At 43.4% G+C, this 20,764-nt stretch overlaps 1 protein-coding gene across 1 annotated transcript in view; it reads right to left on the reverse strand.

The window, feature by feature from the left end:
* LOC126101628 (high affinity copper uptake protein 1-like) overlaps positions 1-20,764 on the reverse strand; it is an 848,466-nt gene that overhangs the window by 73,618 nt on the left and 754,084 nt on the right. The window lies entirely within an intron of this gene.

The raw sequence follows: 20,764 nt of genomic DNA on the forward strand, positions 1-20,764 counted from the left end.
GGATTAAAAAAGTCTACTAGTCTAGCAGCTGCACCACGATCATTCGGTTTCCGGCCATAGGTGGAAGCATATCCAAAACGGCTAAGTTTGCCGCCTTCGTTAAATTATGTCGTCCACGCAAAATGACGCTGTCCAAAACCGGCGCCAAGGCAACTGGTGCACCACAGGCCACAATCGACGGTAGTGAATCATGGCTACTGAGATGAGTTCAGCGAACGTTGCTTCGTATGAGCCGCCACAGCAGGCCCCGATCCCTGCACCCATGCTGACTGCTGTTCACCGAAAATGAAGACTGGAATTTGCACATCAGTACCGCAGTTGGGCGTCCACTGAATTCCGACAAGAAGCCTTTCCATATGAATCATGTTTTATGCTCCAACGGACATGTGGCCACTGGCGTGTACGGCGTGGAACGTCTAACAGAAGCACTCTGCAGCCCGGAGGGAGCATTACGGTCTGGGAAATTTTTCCGTGACATTCGCTGGATGATCTAGTCATTCTGTAAGATACAGTGGCCGGCCGTTGTGGCCGAGCGGTTCTAGACGCTTCAGTCCGGAGCCGCGCTGCTGCTACGGTCGCAGGTTCCAATCCTGCCTCGGGCATCGATGTGTGTGATGTTCTTAGGTTTGTTACGTTTAAGTAGTTCTAGGTCTAGGGAACTGATGACCTCGGATGTTAAGTCCCATAGTGCTCACAGGCAGCCCAAATGCGACTGTGGAGCAGTCAGGCAGATGTTAAGTCCCATAGTGCTTAGAGCCATTTTGAAGATACAGTGGATGAATACAAATATGCATCTGTCCGTGGGGATCATCCCCACCCCCTATGTGCAATTTCTTTTTCCCCGGCACGTTGGCATCTAGCAGCACTACAATGAAACGTGTCATACAGCACGCAATGTACGAGTGTGGTTCGAAGAGGACGTCAATGAGTTTATGCTTATCCATTACGGATATTTTAGAACCGTGACTGTATATTGAATGTAAATAAGTTATACACAACTGCAAACAGTCACTTTTTTCCAATAATAATGCTTTATTACATGAACCGGTTTTCGAACCCTTTCAGGTTCATCTTCAGATGATTTCGGGAGGATCCGGGAAGTTACATCGTTACTGGTAGTAGCATAATGCTGGGTGCTGGTTCTCTGGCAGAAAGATGGATCACACTAATGTATCGTCATGACTATAGCTTATCTGTCGATATGGATGTAAATTTAGTTTTTACTTACTGCGACGGGATAGGCGGCTTTTTTCGTATCTGTCTACCTCCATTTTGATGTCCAGAACACTTTCACACGAACTATATTAGTTTACACTTTGACAGTGACACTTTACCAGCATCCAGCATGCGCTTTACAACTGTTGCTTGTAACAAAGATCTTGACAGAGATATGGCATAAGCCTACTATGTTTACAGAGATGTAATTTGTTGTTCTTTACATATGTTAAAGTCGATATAAGGGCAAGTATTTTAATCAGAATGGCGATAACATGAGAGCACAAGATAAAATAATAATAAATTACTACAAGAACAAATTTATAATAGCAATTATTATGTTTGGCATTAACATGAATCCCAAGGAATCAATAATACACAGTTATTGTATCTGTAGTGAGGTGCAGCTGTCTGTATGACTAGGACCTGTATATTTAAATTAATAACAAATCTTCAGATGAACTGTTGGCTTATTTCTGTTGTTACGTTAACGTGATCTGCAGTATTATCAAGAGCAGACTCTGTTTATTTTAGCTAAAGGTATATGTATAAGAGTTATAGTGATTGTAATGGATTAAACCTGTTTGTATGGCTGTACATTTAATTTTTAAAAAATCATGAACAAAAATTCTTGGACTGTTGACTTATTTTTATTCTAACATTAGAGTGATCTGGGATATTGGTAAAGGCAGCTTCTGTTTGTTCCAGCTAGAATTAATATGTATAAAGTACTGATTTATGTTAGCAATGGAGGGCTTTAACATTTAGAGATATGGTACATGTCTTATTCTGTGGTAGTATATTACATTGACACCAAAAATGGTTCAAATGGCTCTGAGCACTATGGGACTTAACATCTATGGTCATTAGTCCCCTAGAACTCAGAACTACTTAAACCTAACTAACCTAAAGACATCACACTACACCCAGTCATCACGAGGCAGAGAAAATCCCTGACCCCGCCGGGAATCGAACCCGGGAACCCGTACATTGACACCGGTGTGGTTAGGATGTAAGGAGAGGGAGGGGGTGGGTCATTGGGTGGGAGGGGGGGGTTTGGGAGCTGGTGTAGGGTTCGTTGGGTGGTTACTTGTTTTGAAGTAGTAGATCTTCAAAGTTCTGAAGGAAAAATTTGTTTCTCAGTTCAGTTTGATCATTGAGTAGGTAGTCAGGTGCTGTATTTGTGTAGATAAATATTTCAATTTCTTCAAGAAGGTCAAGTATTGTGCCTTTGTTGCCAAAATGTAGTATTCAGGGATTCTGTTCTTAGTGTTGGTAAATGAAACAACACCACTGAGGTAGCCAAGTCTGTTGCATACAGTAAACACTTAGTCAACGGAAGGAAGAGTGGGGTATAGTGTCCCGTCGGCGAGGAAGTCATTACAAACAGAGCACAAGATCGTATTGAGGTACGATGCGGATGAGAAATAGCAGTGTCCTTCACATTTTGCCTTAAGCGATTTGGGGAAACCTCGAAAAACCTAAATCCGCTCAGCAAACTATCAGAAGAAAGAAAGTATTGCACAGCGACAAAACAGGAAAACTAACAGCCTCGGATTATAGCTATTAAAGAGTTTTGAAAAGACGCGATTAAATGAGCGGTGTTAATTGCGGTATGTTGATGCAGTATTGTTTCTGCGAGGGAGGGGGCGGAAACAGCGAGTACGTACTTCCAGGTTAATTGCTTTCGCACGCAGCAGCTGAAAACGATTTCTCAGAACCCTCTTGAGAAACGAGTTACCCATAACGTTACTGGGCTGTAAACTGTGTAAGAGTACTTAACAGTACTTCATTTCACAGCGGTTGCGAGGTATAAGAGGAGTACGTTGCAAGCAACTTCAATAATTTCTAGGAACAGTTGTTGAGAGAATTTGCACATCGCAACAAACAGTCATGAAGCCAAAAAAATTCTATTGTGTTGGCACGATCTTTTGACTGTTTAGAGACTCTAATAATCTGTGTGTTGTCTACGTAAACAAACACCATGAGTAAAAATTCGATTAATAATAGATAGCCGCCCAGCGTGGCCAAGCGGTTCTAGGCGCTTCAGTCTGGAACCGCGCCACCGATACAGTCGCAGGTTCGAATTCTGCCTCGGGCATGGATGTGTGTGATGTCGTTAGGTTCGTTAGGTTTAAGTAGTTCGAAGTTCTTGGGGACTAATGACCTCAGATGTTAAGTCCCATAGTGCTCAGAGCCATTTGAACTAATTTTTTGAACAATAGATGGCACAGATACACTACTGGCCATTAAAATTGCTACACCACGAAGATGACGTTCTACAAAATGGCTCTGAGCACTATGGGACTTAATTTCTGAGGTAATTAGTCCCCTAGAACTTAGAACCACTTAAACCTAACTAACCTAAGGACGTCTCACACATCCATGTCCGAGGCAGGATTCGAACCGCGACTGCAGCAATCGCGCAGTTCCAGACTGTAGACTGTAGCGCCTAGAACCATTCGGCCACCAAGGTCGGCTGACGTGCTACAGACACGGAATTTAACCGACAGGAAGAAGATTCTGTGATATGCAAATGATTAGCTGTTCAGAGCGTTCACACAAGATTGGCGCCGGTGGTGACACCTACAACGTGCTGACATGAGGAAAGTTTCCAACCGATTTCTCATACACAAACAGCAGTTGACCGGCGTTTCCTGCTGAAACGTTGTTGTGATGCCTCGTATAAGGAGGAGAAATGCATAACATCACGTTTCCGACTTTAATAAAGGTCGGATTGTAGCCTATCGCGATTGCGGTTTATCGTATCGCGACATTGTTGCTCTCATTGGTCGAGATCCAATGACTGTTCGCAGAATATGGAACGGTCGGTTCAGGAGCGTAATACGGAACACCGTGCTGGGTCCCAACGGCCTCGTATCACTAGCAGTCGAGATGACGGACATCTCATGCGCATGGGTGTAACGGATCGTACAGCCACGTCTCGATCCCTGAGCCAACAGATGAAGACGTTTCCAAGACAACAATCATCTGCATGAACAGTTCGACGAAGTTTGCAGCAGCATGGACTATCATCTCGGAGAGCATGGCTGCGGTTACCCTTGACGCTGCATCATAGACAGGTGCGCCTGCGATGGTGTACTCAACGACGAACCTGGGTGCACGAATGACAAAACGACATTTTTTCGGATGAATCCAGGTTCTGTTTACAGCATCATGAAGGTCGCATCCGTGTTTGGCGTCATCGCGGTGAACGCACATTGGGAGTGCGTATTTGTCATCGCCATACTGGCGTATCACCCGGCGTGATGGTATGGGGTGCCATTGGTTACACATCGCGGTCACCTCTTGTTCGCATTGACGGCACTTTGAACAGTGGACGTTACATTTCAGATGGTTACGACCCGTGGCTCTACCCTTCATTCGATCCCTGCAAAACCCTACATTTCAGCAGGATAATGCACGACCGCATGTTGCAGGTCCTGTACGGATCTTTCTGGATACAGAAAATGTTCGACTGCTGCCCTGGCCAGCACATTCTCCAGATCACTCACCAATTGAAAACGTCTGGTCAATGGTGGCTCGTCACAATACGGCAGTCACTACTCTTGATGAACTGTGGTATCGTGCTGAAGCTGCATCGGCAGCTGTACCTGTAAACGCTATCCAAGCTGTTTGACTCAATGCCCAGGCAGAGGTGGATGTTCTGGGTACTCATTTCTCAGGATCTATGCACTCAAATTGCGTGGTAATGTAATCACATGTCGGTTCTAGTATAATATATTTGTCAATGAATACCCGTTTACCATCTTGGTGTAGCAATTTTAATTGCCAGTAGTGTATATAAGAAAAAGTTATAGAACAATGAGACTCCTCTCTGTTACATACGAGATCTTCACTGAAACCGTGGATTCAAATGGAGCAAAGGGACAATCTGACGACAGAGGTGTGACACGGTGGAGAGCTTAGCAGTCATTTATGATATAAGACGCAAGAGCGGATTTACATATTCTGAGAAATCATTTGGCCCAGTATTAATGCACTTGCATCAATAAATGTTGTGAAAAATAGCAGTAGTCCAGCATACCTTACCGACCATGGCGGCAAATTAAGATACCAGACCTGCACAAGTGGGCCGGAGCTTCAAATCCTCATCTGGCCAACCATATTTGAAATTTTAGTTTGGTCCCCCTAAATCGCGTAGGGCAAATACACAAACTGTGCCCTTCATAGGAACACAGCAGTTTATCCTCACCATCCCTGCCCCACAAGGCAAAGTGTTACTTCTCTTCTTAGTCACTGATCTGTTTGTTCCATGAGGTAGTGTAAGTGCCTTCCATGTTAATTGCTTTCGCACGGAGCAGAATATACAGGGAGGCCAGGAACAATTTTAAAACCTTATAAGAGTGTTGCAAGGTAGGTTGTGCTGTGAAATAACTGTTAAGAAGGAAAAACCTATATGTTGCCCCATTTCCGAGTTAATTAGCATTGATGTTAGCCAGTGAGGCTCTTGTGCGCCCAAATTGAAGCGGCCCGCCCGATGCAATTGTTCCAGTAGCATGGCTGACAACGCACGTGCACGCATCTCGTGGTCGTGCGGTAGCGTTCTCGCTTTCCACGCCCGGGTTCCCGGGTTCGATCCCCGGCGGGGTCAGGGATTTTCTCTGCCTCGTGATGGCTGGGTGTTGTGTGCTGTCCTTAGGTTAGTTAGGTTTAAGTAGTTCTAAGTTCTAGGGGACTGATGACCATGGATGTTAAGTCCCATAGTGCTCCGAGCCATTTGAACAACGCACGAGACTGCTCAGCCTTTCGCTCGAGTCCATCCTTTATTATCGTCCCATGTCCAATTTTTGTATGCCTCTGTCGTTTGGTTTTAGGAAGCCAAACGAAGTAAACGTTTGGTGACACCCTCTCTGGTTGACCCTTTTAATCTGCGCGCGACTGTCTGATTGCGTAACTTCAGTGCTAATTAACTCGGAGACGGCGTAACGTATCCAACTGCTTTTAACAATTATTCCTCAGTACAACCTAACCTGCAACACCTTTACAGCCTTCTCAGACTGTTTCTGACCACCCTGTGTAAGTCGGAGCTATACAGATTCCACAATTTTAGTGGTAAATTGAAAACTGAAAAAGAAACCAGAAAAAAATGTTTCATATCACCGAAATTATGTTCAGCAGCTCTGCAAGACGTCTACAGATCCCTGAATTCCTGAACCACCTTAGTTTTACTGATGACACTCAAGTGTTTGCCCCTCGCGCTGATGATATTCACAAACAAATGAAAAAGTGTAACACAAGAAGATAGAAAGGAGATGAAAAAATCATAGCAACACAAGTCGCTTTTGTAGTAGGGGTGTCTATCAAAATAAGTGGCAACATAAACGCTGGTAGACAATTCATCACTTCAGATAGTACGCATGGAAAAAAAGCCGTTTTAGGTTAAAAAGTAGTGGATTTACGCTTTTCAGTATCAGTCTGTGCTTGTTGATCACTTGCTTAATTCATTGTCAACACAGTAGCGAAATATCTCAGCATAAGATGTCAACTTTGACATCAAACTTTTTCGCGGCGGCATCATTCTACAAAATCTTTACGGTGTTCAGACCGCGACAAATTGGAGTTAAAACTCGAGGGTTCGAAGATTAAAACCATTTTCTTCGTGAGACGATAACTGTCTGCCAGGAGGGAAGTCTGCTTCTTTTATAACGGCGTTCAAACTATGACTGGTCAGGTGAAGTCGCTTGTAATTCAAATTTCGATTGGCGGTGAGGTCACTTGGAGAGCGCGATACTCTGAAGATGGTGCTAATTCCCGAAAGCTCGAGTTTTAACTCCGATTTGACACTGCCTGGAAACTGAGAAGATTTTAAGAGAAGGTGTCAACTTTGTTCAAGAGGTGTCTACAATATCTGTGACATTTGATTATCATTGTTTGGGTACTGCAGTATCTAATTTAGTATTGTCACTGGCGAGGTGACACACACATGTAGGGTCTCTTTCGATGGCATATTTTTATGGTCATTGTTATTGCGAAATGTTACATAGATAAATGAGTGGTTCAACATTCCTTGGACGGTTCGCGTTGTTACACTAATCAATCGAGCAACTACATTTTCCGTGTGGTCATGGCCACGTCCAAACACGATCTCTCCGTTCTGGCATTCTGTCACGTCTCCACGTCGATCCATCTTACTTGTATGATTCTATGCAACCGACTGGCACATACACACCAATTCATTGTCTTGACATAAGTTAGCGATGAAGTATCATTTGCAGCTTGCTAATATTTCTACATTATCTACAGCGCTCCACTCGCCTCTTTTGAGGGGGTTACTGAGTTTTTTTAAAAAAGGTTTTACACTGTCCACTCACGTTAGCGCGACCACCCGTCAGAAGCTCGAATAACCACGTTAAGCAACGCGGACAGCTTTCAGACGTGCAGGAAGAGAGCCAATGCCCCGAGGGGCATGTGGAGGTACGCCAAATGCGATGCTGTGGCCAGCTGTACTGGGTTTTTCGGTTGAAGATCCATGGCGTGAACAGCCCGATCTCACATATTCGCGGTTGGGTTTTAATCCGGGGAGTTTGGTGGCCAGAGGAATACGGTAAACTGATGCTGGTGCTCTTCGATTTAGGCACGTGCACTGCACGCTGTGTGACTCGTTGCATTGTCTTGCTGGTAGATTCCAAGAGCCGAGGAGAAACATACTGCATATACATCTACATCTACATCCATACTCCGCAATGGCGGAGGGTACCTCGTACCGTAACTAGTTCCACTCCCAAACAGAACGAGGGAAAAATGATGCCTATATGCCTCTGTACGAGCCCGAATCTCTCTTATCTTTGTGGTCTTTCCGCGAAATATAAGTTGGCGGCAGTAAAATTGTACTGCAGTAAGCCTCAAATGCTGATTCTCTAAATTTCCTCAGTAGCGATTCACGAAAAGAACGCCTCCTTTCCGCCAGAGACACCCACCCGAGTTCCTGAAGCATTTCCGTAACACTCGCGTGATGATAAAACCTGCCAGTAACAAAACTAGCAGCCTGCCCTCTGAATTGCTTCTATGTCCTCCCTCAATCCGACCTAATAGGGATCCCAAACGCTCGAGCAGTACTCAAGAATAGGTCGTATTAGTGTTTTATAAGCGGTTTCCTTTACAAATGAAACACATCTTCCCAAAATTCTACCAATGACCCGAAGACGAATATTCCCCACAACTGCCATTACATGCTTGTCCCACTTCATATCGCTCTGCAATGTTACGCCCAAATATTTAATCGACGTGACTGTGTCAAGCGCTACACTACTAATGGAGTATAGGGGTGGACGTGGTCCCCAAAGATAGACGCATACTTGCGCGATTCATTGTACCATCGAAAATGACGAGATCACAGAGGGAATGCCACGAAAACATTCCCCAGACCATAACGTTCCCTCGTTGTTTGCTTTCAGATTTTTCACACCGCACATGCCAACCCCATCTGTCCGATGGAGCATAAAACGTGATCCATCTTAAAGAGCCACCTGTCAGCACTCAGTAGACGTACAGCTGCGGTACTAGCGCGCAAATTTCAACCTTCGTCGCCGATGAACAGCAGTCAGCATGGGTGCATGAGCATGCTACAGAGGGTCACACGCAGCAACGTCTGCGTAACGGTCGTTGAGGAGACGTTGTTGGTAGTCCCTTAGCTCACCTGGGCGATCAGTTGCTCAACAGTTGCAAGTATATTTGCCCGTACACATCATCTCAGCTGTTGTTCATCCCTGTCATCTATGGCCCGCAGTGCACCGCATTTGTCTCGGTGCTGGTTTTACACAGAGCCATTTGCTATGCATATACATTAACAACGACGATTTTGAAATAGAGTGAAAAATTTTACATACATAAGACTAAAAGGTAGAAAACAATTATTTAAATAAAAATTAATTACTAATATTCTTTCTTTCTTTCGCTTACGCCATAGTCCCGCAGCGATCACAGGGTCGGCGTGGTTACAACGGATTTGGCAGTGTTAGTGTTAGGGATGGCCGGATGCCCTTCCTACCGCCACCCCGTACCCCCCAGGACAGAATCAGTGTACCCCAACTGTCTGCGTCTAGTGTAAATCGTGAAATAGTGCGGACGTGTTTCAAATGTCTGCGACGCGTGTAACTGAGGCGGAACGTGGGGATCAGCCCGGTATTCACGTAGCGGGATGTGGAAAACCGCCTAAAAACCACATCCAGGCTGGCCGGCACACTGGCCCTCGTCGTTAATTCGCCGGGCGGATTCGATCCGGGGCCGGCGCGTCTACCCGAGTCCAGGAAGCAGCGCGTTAGCGTGCTCGGCTACCCTGGCGGGTCAAAAATTAATTACTAATATAACATGTTTTTAAATCAGCATTTAAAGTGTAAAATAATTTCTCGCAGCCCAGTAGAGATTTCTAACCCTGTACAGACGATCTGATAATTTGTGACTGAATTTTTAATAGCTGTTAATATACTATAAGGGGCGTTCAAAAAGAAACGAGCCGGAGCATGGAATGCGCAAACCGGTGACAGGAGGGTAATATAGTGGCGTGTGTAACGAGGTGTGGTTCCGACCAGAGCGTGGAAGTTCACAGCCCGTCGCTAGAGGGCACGCGAGAACGTCACGTGGCTATACAGAGCTAGTGGCAGCATGCATCAATCGTCCAACGCTGCCAATCGCTGACGTTCTTCTTTGACCAAGATGGCCCCCTTCTGATTCATTTTCTGCAGCACGGGACAACAGCGAATGCTCAGCGTTGCTCGCAAACCTTAACCACCCTTCGCCAAGCGACCAAATCAAAACGACCAGCCAATCTCATCCGTGGAGTCATTCTGCTCCACGACAATGCAAAGCCTCATTCGGCCAACACAGTCGCAACACTCCTGCAGAAATTCAAATGGGAGGTTCTCGGCCACCCTCCATACAGTCCGGACCTCTCTCCCTGTGATTACGCCATTTTTGCACCCTCAAAAGGTAGTGAGGGGCAAATGATTCAACTCGGGCGACGACGTCCAGCTGTACGTGCGGAACTGGTTAATATCGGAGCCCTGGGAATTTTATGAGACAGTCGTTCACCACTTCGTGTCACAGTGGGACAAGTGTCTCAATAGCCGGGGTCAATACTTCTAACATACAGGTGCTGGTTTTTGTAATTATTCCTCCGGCTCGTTTCTGTTAGAATGCCTCTTATAGTAAGGTGTAAATGAAAAACGTGCGATGCATGCAATACACAATTTCTTATATATTAAGAATGAGCATCCTCGAAAATAAGATCGAAAACAAATATTGGTATTATTAGTTTCAGCTACACAAGAGCCATCTTTCAGATCATAAAAAGAGTGCTGATTAGTGTAATTGCCATAACTGCTTAAAAACAGTAATAAAATTTTTCAGCTGCAACATTCATACAGAATGAATAGATGGGATAATTTGACACATCATTCATTTACAGTAAATTGGAATGAAGGTCATAAAATGGTCAGACTATATTGAGTTTCCTGTTTACTGCAGCACTGGCAACACGTGTTTATATGATGTGTATTAAAAGTGTTATATTACTTTATCGCTACACTGGTGTTCAACTGCAATACTATCTTCGTATATCAATACTTACGATGATCTCCACTATGAGACGACACAAATACTGACTGAGTGTATCTTAGTTTCATGATCTTCGTTCTAACTAATTCTGTATGAACGATACGTCAAGTTACCGAACCTAAAAATTCTGTATGAATGTTGTTACTCAAAAAATTTATGACGATATATTTAGCCGTTATGGCAATTACACTAATCCAGACACTTTTTGTGATCTGGAGATGGCTCGAGTGTAGCTGACACTATTAATCATAAAAAAAAAATTATTTGCGGTCTTGACTTCGATTATTTTCATCCTTAACACATACAAAAATTGCGACAGATCGCTTGTCTTCAGCATTGGCAATGTTGACGCACGAATAGTTCACATCATTTTTGTTGCACTACATACCAAATAATGACTGAACAGTTCATCTCCTTTCTCTACCTGCTACAACCACGTTTTAAATCTTACAAATATTTTGCATAGCTATAAAAAATCAGTACCACATTACTTTCAGGACTATCTGTATGGGATTAGGAATATTTATAGGGCTAGCAGGAATTGTTTCATACTTCGTAATCTGCTTTCAAAACGAGGTACGTTATAAATTGATTTTTATTCAAACAATTATTTCTTCCGCTGGTTTAACGTGTACTGCGGTCGTGAATAGGAGAAAATACATTACTCCGTTTATATAATATGCTGCTAGCCAAACTGCATGAGAAATTCATTGCGGCGCCAGTTGGAGTTGCACTACATCTACATCTACATCTACATACATACTCTGCATTCCACCATACGGTGCGTGGCGGAGGGTACCTCGTACCACAACTAGCATCTTCTCTCCCTGTTCCACTCCCAAACAGAACGAGGGAAAAATGACTGCCTATATGCCTCTGTACGAGCCCTAATTTCTATTATCTTATCATTGTGGTCTTTCCGCGAAATGTAAGTTGGCGGCAGTAAAATAGTACTGCAGTCAGCCTCAAATGCTGGTTCTCTAAATTTCCTCAGTAGCGATTCACGAAAAGAACGCCTCCTTTCCTCTAGAGACTCCCACCCGAGTTCCTGAAGCATTTCCGTAACACTCGCGTGATGATCAAACCCACCAGTAACAAAACTAGCAGCCTGCCTCTGAACTGCTACTATGTCCTCCCTCAATCCGACCTAATAGGGATCCCAAACGCTCGAGCAGTACTCAAGAATAGGCCGTATTAGTGTTTTATAAGCGGTCTCCTTTACAGATGAACCACATCTTCCCAAAATTCTACCAATGAACCGAAGACGACTATCCGCCTTCCCCACAACTGACATTACATGCTTGTCCCACTTCATATCGCTCTGCAATGTTGTTGTTGTTGTTGTGGTCTTCAGTCCTGAGACTGGTTTGATGCAGCTCTCCATGCTAATGTATCCTGTGCAAGCTCCTTCATCTCCCAGTACCTACTGCAACCTACATCCTTCTGAATTTGCTTAGTGTATTCATCTCTTGGTCTCCCACTACGATTTTTACCCTCCACGCTGCCCTCCAATGCTAAATTTGTGATCCCTTGATGCCTCAGGACATGTCCTACCAGCCGATCCCTTCTTCTAGTCAAGTTGTGCCACAAACTCCTCTTGTCCCCAATTCTATTCAATACCTCCTCATTAGTTATGTGATCTACCCATCTAATCTTCAGCATTCTTCTGTAGCACCACATTTCGAAACCTTCTATTTTCTTCTTGTCCAAACTATTTATCGTCCATGTTTCACTTCCATACATGGCCACACTCCATACAAATACCTTCAGAAACGACTTCCTGACACTTAAATCTATACTCGATGTTAACAAATTTCTCTTCTTCAGGAACGCTTTCCTTGCCATTGCCAGTCTACATTTTATATCCTCTCTACTTCTACCATCATCAGTTATTTTGCTCCCCAAATAGCAAAACTCCTTTATTACTTTAAGTGTCTCATTTCCTAATCCAATTCACTCAGCATCACCCGACTTAATTCGACTACATTCCATTATCCTTGTTTTGCTTTTGTTGATGTTCATCTTATATCCTCCTTTCAAGACACTGTCCATTCCATTTAACTGTTCTTCCAAGTCCTTTGCTGTCTCTTTTTCTTTTGTTTCCTTTACTGCTTGCTCAATATACAGATTGAATAACATCGGGGAGAGGCTACAACCCTGTCTCACTCCCTTACCACCACTGCTTCCCTTTCATGCCCCTCGACTCTTATAACTGCCATCTGCTTTCTGTACAAATTGTAAATAGCCTTTCGCTCCCTGTATTTTACCCCTGCCACCTTTAGAATTTGAAAGAGAGTATTCCAGTCAACATTGTCAAAAGCTTTCTCTAAGTCTACAAATGCTAGAAACGTAGGTTTGCCTTTCCTTAATCTTTCTTCTAAGATAAGTCTTAAGGTCAGTATTGCCTCACGTGTTCCAACATTTCTACGGACTCCAAATTGATCTTTCCCGAGGTCGGCTTCTATCAGTTTTTCCATTCGCCTGTAAATAATTCGTGTTAGTATTTTGCAGCTGTGACTTATTAAACTGATAGTTCGGTAATTTTCACATCTGTCAACACCTGCTTTCTTTGGGATTGGAATTATTATATTCTTCTTGAGGTCTGAGGGTATTGCAATGTTACGCCCGAATATTTAATCGACGTGACTGTGTCAAGCGCTACACTACTAATGGAGTATTCAAACATTACAGGATTCTTTTTTCCTATTCATCTGCATTAATTTACATTTATCTATATTTAGAGTTAGCTGCTATTCTTTACACCAATAAAGAATCCTGTCCAAGTCATCTTGTATCCTCCAACAGTCACTCAACGACGACACCTTCCCGTACACCACAGCATCATCAGCAAACAGCCGCACATTGCTATCCACCCTATCCAAAAGATCATTTATGTAGATAGAAAACAACAGCGGACCCATAACACTTCCCTGGGGCACTCCAGATGATATCCTCCAATGAACATTCACCATCGAGTACAACGTACTGGGTTCTATTACTTAAGAAGTCTTCGAGCCACTCACATATTTGGGAACCAATCTCATATGCTCGTATCTTAGTTAGGAGTCTGCAGTGGGGCACCGAGTCAAACGCTTTCCGGAAGTCAAGGAATATGGCATCCGTCTGATACCCTTCATCCACGGTTCGCAAGATATCATGTGAAAAAAGGGCGAGTTGCGTTTCGCAGGAGCGATGCTTTCCAAAGCAGTGCTGATGCATGGACAGCAAGTTCTCTGTCTCAAGGAAATTCATTATATTCGAACTGAGAATATGTTCGAGAATCCTGCAACAAACCGATGTTAAGGATATTGGTCTGTAATTTTGAGGATCCGTCCTTCTACCCTTCTTACATACAGGCGTCACCTGCGCTTTTTTCCAGTCACCCGGGACTTCACGTTGAGCAAGAGATTCGCGATAAATGCAAGCTAAGTAAGGAGTCAATGCAGTAGAGTACTCTCTGTAAAACCGAATAGGAATCCCATCAGGACCTGGCGATTTATTTATTTTCCATCCATTCAGCTGCTTCACAACCCCAGGGATGTCTATCACTATGTCCTCCATACGGGAATCTGTACGCGACTCAAACGGCGGTATGTTTGTACGATCCTCCTGTGTGAAAGATTTCTCAAATACTTAATTTAAAATTTCAGCTTCCGTTGCCAGGCCAGACTGATCAGTGAGTGACTGGATGGAAGCCTTCGACCCGCTTACCGATTTTACGTAAGACCAGAATTTCCTTGGGTTTTCATCAAGATCTTTTGCTAAGGTATGACGGTGGTAGTGGTTGAATGCTTCGCGCATCACTCTTTTTACAGCAGCACGAATCTCTACTAACTTTTGACTGTGCTCATTCTCACTGTAGAGCAAATTCCTGTATCACTCTGTTTTGAACTAACGAGTTCGGTAAAACCCCCGCCACTCAACGAATACACACTTCCCGTAAACAATAGCGCCATCGGCAAACAGCCTCAGATTGGTTTTAGTGGGTGCTTTCAGAAAACAAGCGATCGTAGGTCCCCGCCCACTGCACCCGCATCAGGTCGACGTAGGGGCTGCAGTGATGGGCGCGGTGCGGCGCTGTTTACTTTCTGCAGCTGGGGGCGTGTCTGGCGCCGCAGCGTCGCACCAAAGGCGGGGGTGGAGGGCGGCCCGGCGGAAATCGACGCGATTGCGCGCCTGAGAGCGCCCATTTCCTGGCCGCGCTGCCGGTAATCACGTTCCACCCCACAACGGCGCGGTTTCCACTGTAGCTCCACAAAGGGCACTAATTCCTCAACACGTGCGCGAGCCCTGCCTCCCTCTCACACTGCGTTGCGGAACACTGCAAGCCGATACTGTCGCTTGTTGGTCATTGTCGTAATATTATGGAATCACTATGCGGCTCTATCACGTTCACCAAGGCGTGGTCAGGTCCACGGAGAGCCAGGATGCACCATACGATAGATTGTGACATCTCTCTATTGAACTCTATGCTCTTTCTGTAAATCAAAGATCGAATCGACTGCAGGCGCTAAACTACACCTAATTCACTGCTTCAGGAGGAAGACCCGTTGTTAATTACGGCTAAAATCTCCGAGTAATAACAGTTAGTTATGATGCTGCGTATCAGACCCTTTCGCCTACTACATAAAACTGATGTTATCCGTCTGTTTTCATACTGATTTGCCGGCCGGTGTGGCCGAGCGGTTCTAGGCGCTTCAGTCTGGAACCGCGCGACCGCTACGGTAACAGGTTCGAGTCCTGCCTCGGGCTTGGATGTGTATGATGTCCTTAGGTTAGTTAGGTTTAAGTAGTTCTAAGTTCTAGGGGACTGATGACCTCAAATGTTAAGTCCTATAGAGCTCAGAGCCATTTGAACCAAGCCATATGATTTTTTTTTTACTTTGTTTACTTTATTAGCTTTCTTCGTGTGAGAAAAGTTTCCGCCTTTGGTTTCTCTTTTAGAAATTATCACAGCACTACTAACATATACTGGAAATCTGAACCACCTCTTACTTGTGGTGACACAATAGGTTTTGAAGAGCGTAGCTTCCATGAACTAATCCTGCAAATCATGATATGTGAGCACTGCTCAACTTATCGTTCGACAATCGATGTACAGATACACAAAGTAATTTCTTCATCCAAAAGAAGATCTTATAATTAATTAATTAATATCAATAATAACTAGTTAAAAGATCAGCACAGTCATCTATTACTAATGAGATACTTTGCCCTGCAAAAATCGGAGTCCTAATTGATAATTGTGATAAAATTGCAATCCTTCGATGTACATGGTGTTAGTGGGTGTGTATGCAGATATTTCTGTTGGTGACAGAGGACAGTATACTAATCGACATTACATCAGTATTTATGATATTTTCAGGCTAATAATTATAGCTATTACAAGGTTGGGGAGTATCTAGAAGTACATGCGGAAAGACATAACATTAAATCTTATTATCCCCTGGGCAGCAGGTCAGGTGTTGCAGTATGGATGCCTGGACGCAAAAATGTTTGTTATACTGACAGGCATAGTCTACTTAGTGGTGCAGTTACGACTGTGCAGATAACATCAGGTAGTAAAGCTTTTTATGTTTCTCTGGGAAAACTATTCCAAACAGAGAAAAAACGCCCAACACACTGATGTGTGTACATATTAAGATAGCATATATAAAAATACCTGCGCTTATACCTCGGTACACCATGTACAGTGAAAAACAACTCCGTCCGAACAGGCCTTGGAAGGCACAACGGTTCCAACCGGCCGCCGTGTCATCCTCACCCCACAGGCCTCAATGGATGCGGATACTGGGGAGGGGGGGTAAGGGGGGGGGAAAGGGGGGTCATGTGGTCAGCACACCGCTCTCCCGGTCGTTTCCCGTTTCCGAGACCGGAGCCCCTACTTCTCAATCAAGTAGCTGCTCACTTTGCCTCGCAAGGACTGAGTGCAGCCCGCTTGCCAACAGCGCTCGGCAGACGGGATAGTCACCCATCCCAGCCCGACAGCGCTTAAATTCGGTGATCTGACAGGAACCGGTGTTACCACTGTGACAAGGCCGTTGGCCATGTATACTGGGTGGCCAGAAACAGTTTGAAATCTTGTAGGGATGCTTGTGATGAGAAATAAATGTTAAGAAAAAAAATTCGTAAGTTGCGCTGTTTCCCAGTTTATTGCATTGAAGTTAGCCAATCAGGCCGTTGCGTATGCAAATTCAAGCGGCCCAACAGAGACGGTGTCACCAAATATGTTCTTCGTTTAGTTTCTTAAAACTGAACAAGGGAGCGATACAAAAACTGGACATGGGACGGTAGCAAGGATCGAATGCGAGGAAAGGCTGAGCAGACCCGTCGGTTATCATTTACGCTATGACAACAACTGCCACTGATTGTTTCTGGCTGGCCGTTTGAATTTGCGCGCGCAGCAGCCTGATTGGCTAATTTCAATGCAATAACCTGGGGAACAGCGCAACTTATCGATCTTTTTCCTCAACAATCATTTCTTAGCACAACAAACCCTGCAACACACTTACAAGCTTCTCAAACTGTTTATGACTACCAATTATATGCTGCTGCATTCCTGCTCTATACTCTTTCCGCTGCAACACACGCCTGCAGGAAACTATGCTAACATAAATGGCACATATCTGACCGCCCTGTATATGCTCTCACATTCCTTGTCTTTACTCTTTCCAATGTGCCACCCGCGGCCTGAAAACTACGCTAACATACATGTCTTATATCAGGTCATCCAGTATATGCTCTCACATTCCTGTTGCGTACTCTTTCCGCTGCGTCAACCGCCGCCTGAAAACTACGCTAGTATATATTTAAGAACGCGTGCTACGTAAGCGACGAAACCGACCGAGACAGAGCGCGACACCTTCAGGCGACAAAACACAACCGCAGGTATAGTTACGAAGAGTCCTACGTGAGCGACATCTGTGTCGCTGCCTGTCTCCCGCTGCAACAGCCACGTGTCTTCTCGGCTAAGCAGTGAAGCGCAAACGACGGCAGCTATGAAATACTTATCATCCGATTTGAAGAAAACTATTCGGTGAAAAAAATTGATCCCTCCGCATGTTATAGCTTGATATCTTTAAACGATAAAGGCCTGAATTTATTTTCGTTATTCATCATAGTTACTGTGCTGCACGAAACTGAGTACGTAGCTGCACGAAATTTTTAAGAATCTGCAGAGGTAAAATCATATTGCGTAGACTTACTGTATAGTTTATTTAAGGCCATACATTATTGCGTATAAAATGTAACCAATATAACTAAATTGTATTTAAAGATGAGACCGGAACGATACTTCTTTTCGTTCTTGAGATATTGGTTGTTATATCCGCGGACGGATCGCTCGCTGCTCGTCCAACCCTTTCCTGCGCTTCAGGAATCAAGTGGTCGTAAAAATCGTCGTATATCTTAAACGGTTCAAGATATCAAAACGACGATTTTTGAAATGACAACACGAAGAAAGGACTGTTTTATCGTATGGTTAACACTCGATACGTTTTTGTAAACGCTTGAGCAGAGCGAAAACAAGATTCCCTAAAAATTACACAATGACCTTTGTCCGAATTTTCATAGCCAAACAAAGGGAGAGAAACAGGTAAAAGGGGTATCAAAGTGACCAGCATGAGGGCTAGTTTTCATGAAAATATTTAACTGCTTGAAAGTAATCAGGGTAATTAACGAAAACTTAATAAGCTGAGGAAAAATTGAAATATTTCACGAAAAGCTGCTGACAAGCTATGTAAATTAAGTGTCAAAAATTTCATCTGTTCAAGGCCTAGCTATTTTGCACATAAAAAGACACATTGGTGCGTTATTTAAATGTCAAAAAGGCTTCCTTCAAATCAAGTACGTTAGGAAGGCAAACGAGAAGTCAGTGAGATCATGCTTTCTGAATAAAACTTGAAATTAAAAATTCAAAGAAATCAGTCAAATATTTTATGTAATGATTTGTGTAAAAAAAATAAGTAGATCAGAGAAACATTCTACGTGCCTTGGAATGATGCTCGAAATCGTGAACAGAAAATGAGGTGCACCAAACGTTTCCCCAATATTTTTTTATTTCATACTTTTAGACAAATCATTACACAAAACGATTGATTTTCATTTCAAAAATTTTGTAAGCTATACTTTTACAGACTATTTAGATTAATTGCAATGCTTGGCCTTAACACTGACTGCTGATGAATTACGTTCGCGACATCAAATATCTGTAAAATTTGATGGTTCATTGTAATTTATTGGGAATATAATGTGCGTTATATACTGGGATAGGTGTGTATACACTTAAAGATCAAGTTCTTTGGCAAGACATTAAAATATACTTAGCGATGTAGTGAAAACTGTATACATAAAACTTAGTACACAAAACTGTATCTGAGTCAGTTAAAATACAAGAACAACTCAGATTCGTATCCAGGGCCTTTCCTAAGTATGTGTTTACCAACTGGAACGCTACCGCTGCACCACAGCTATTATTTCCGTTAATTAATCTGTATGTTTCTCTGTGTATTTAGGGTAGTTTGTCATGTAGTCACTCAAGCTTCCGCATATATTGGCTGTCAAAAGTTCTTCATCACGTAAAAAAACAGTCGTATTTAATTTATTGATGAGATAGTCGAATGCTCCTCTGCTCATTCACGTGTATTCGAAGAATTTGTCTGGTGATCTTCGTAGTTGATATTTATGAAATTCTCCATGGAGATTAATCCCTTTGTAAATTTCATGCACAGCATTCCTTTTCACTTTATTTTCTTAAGTAAACCTAATTTTGTAGCCTTACTCCCCAGTTCAAGTATTCTACAGTTAAGGGGCGCCGTTTTATAGAAACAGCTGGTCGCTCTAAGCAGCCATCTTGTTGCGTGCGATGGTCGCTTGCACGCAGGACACTAGAGATGGGCAAAACTGTTCTTTTCAGAGATTGGATCAGAACTGTTCACTCCCTGAAATGAATTAGCTCTTTTTCATGACTCACCACTCATTTACAATAGAAAATAAATGGAAGGCACATTGCCCTTTAAACTTGGTTTATTCCAGTACTATACCTGTATTTTGATCTTATTTGATCCTATTTTGAAGTAACACAGATAATGAGTAAGAATTTTGTATTGTTTATTGAAATTTCCACGATATGACAAAGTTTTTGATTATTGATTTATTTTGCACTATCGTGGTTTTTTGGGTGATCAGAAAATGTTGTAACTTGAGATTTACATTAACAATATATTTGGCTATAATGTATTAAAATTTCATTAACCTCATACAAATACATTGCAAGCCATATATTTTTAAAGTGAACGTTTCCTTCCGAAGACGCCTAAAATCGCAAAATCCGTACCAGAATAAGAAAAAAAATATAAATTTGACTGTAAAACGAAAGTGCTGCATATAGCCTTACGCAGAATAAAACAAGGAAAATATTGGTGTATCACATTTTGCGATACGTTTATCGGTTCGCTCGTAATTAAAGCGTAAATTCGAGTGTCCATAATAAAAATCCTATAGTAAGACGAGTCATCAGGAATCTAATCTAATCAGTTTAAACAAATAAAAATAAAATAAAAACAATTGATGTATACATAACATAATAATGTAATATACATAGCGGTATTGCTACGAAGAACAATATCCAGTAGGGACGAACTCCGATGCAGAGGCGCTGAGTCGAGCAGGTCGAGCCGCGAGCTGTATTACTGCATGAGCTGAGACCGCAGAGACCAGAGTGACACCTGAGTCGCTTTGCTCAACGCTCTGGCTAGAGTCGAGACGGTGGGGTGAGCGTTGAGCGGGCGAGTTCCGAGGGTGGGGGGAGCGGTGAACTCACCCGCTCCGAGACAAATCGTCCGTTCTCTTGCGAGCAGGTTGTTGCAAGTAGTTCCTATGTTATCCGCTAGGTGGCTCTCTGTCCTGTTGCTCGCATCAACTGCCCAGAGGGCAGGACGTGCGACTAAAACGATCGCCGACAGAGTGTGATGCG

Source organism: Schistocerca cancellata, chromosome 9 (genome assembly GCF_023864275.1).
Source record: "Schistocerca cancellata isolate TAMUIC-IGC-003103 chromosome 9, iqSchCanc2.1, whole genome shotgun sequence".
In the NCBI taxonomy this organism is placed as follows: Eukaryota; Metazoa; Arthropoda; class Insecta; order Orthoptera; family Acrididae; genus Schistocerca; species Schistocerca cancellata.